Source organism: Biomphalaria glabrata, chromosome 11 (genome assembly GCF_947242115.1).
Source record: "Biomphalaria glabrata chromosome 11, xgBioGlab47.1, whole genome shotgun sequence".
Lineage (NCBI taxonomy): Eukaryota > Metazoa > Mollusca > Gastropoda > Planorbidae > Biomphalaria > Biomphalaria glabrata.
Window position 1 is genome coordinate 5,615,112 of NC_074721.1, and position 877 is coordinate 5,615,988.

Below are 877 nucleotides of genomic sequence, written 5' to 3' on the forward strand. Positions count from 1 at the left end.
CACAATTGTCATCCCAACTGCTACATATGCATGTGAGACATGGAAGACATCTGTCAAAATTGAGAAAGGACTAAATGTGGCTCTACAAAAATGGTTGAGACGGATTTTGGGAGTCAGTTACACAGATCGGGTCTCAAACAAGGAAATCCTATGCCGAACTGGGAGTCGAACACTTAGTGAGGTTGTGACTGAGCATCGCATGAGGTTTGCGGGATATGTTCTACGTCAAAATGAACTACGCACACCAAGAGTTGCGATGACATGGAAGCCAATACCAGGAAAGCGCAAACAGGGACGTCCTCGTATTACTTGGCGACACACCTTCATGGAGGACCTCAGAACAGTGGACACCAGGAGGGAGGAGGCTTCAGACATTGCCAATGACAGATCTTTATGGAGACAGCTTGCCGCCCAATGCGCCGAACGGCGCGGGAGGACCTTAGTCTAAGTCTAAGGTAATCAGTTTAATAAAACACTTTGATTACCCAGTAACCAGGTACCAGTTCTAGAACCGCTCATAAAATTTTTTATCTCGGACTGAGGAGAGTTTATACAATAATAACTAGTGTAAATCATATTAAAGCTTTATAGTTTAATAGCAATAAGTAGAAAGTACCTTTTTATAATTATTATAATGATAGTAAAAAAACGCCCCAAGTTGTTTCGTTGGTCAGTTGAGGAGACGGGGAAGGGGCCGCCCTCTTAACGAGCCCCCGACTTTTAATATGACATGACTAAGTCTTATTGCTAAGCTGAATAAGGATGCAAATTAAAACAAGCGCTGTCCACTTAAGGTAGAAGAGAACAAAGAACATCGAGAAAAAACTCGCACACACAGACACACACACTAATACACACACATGCACGCAAAGCATCA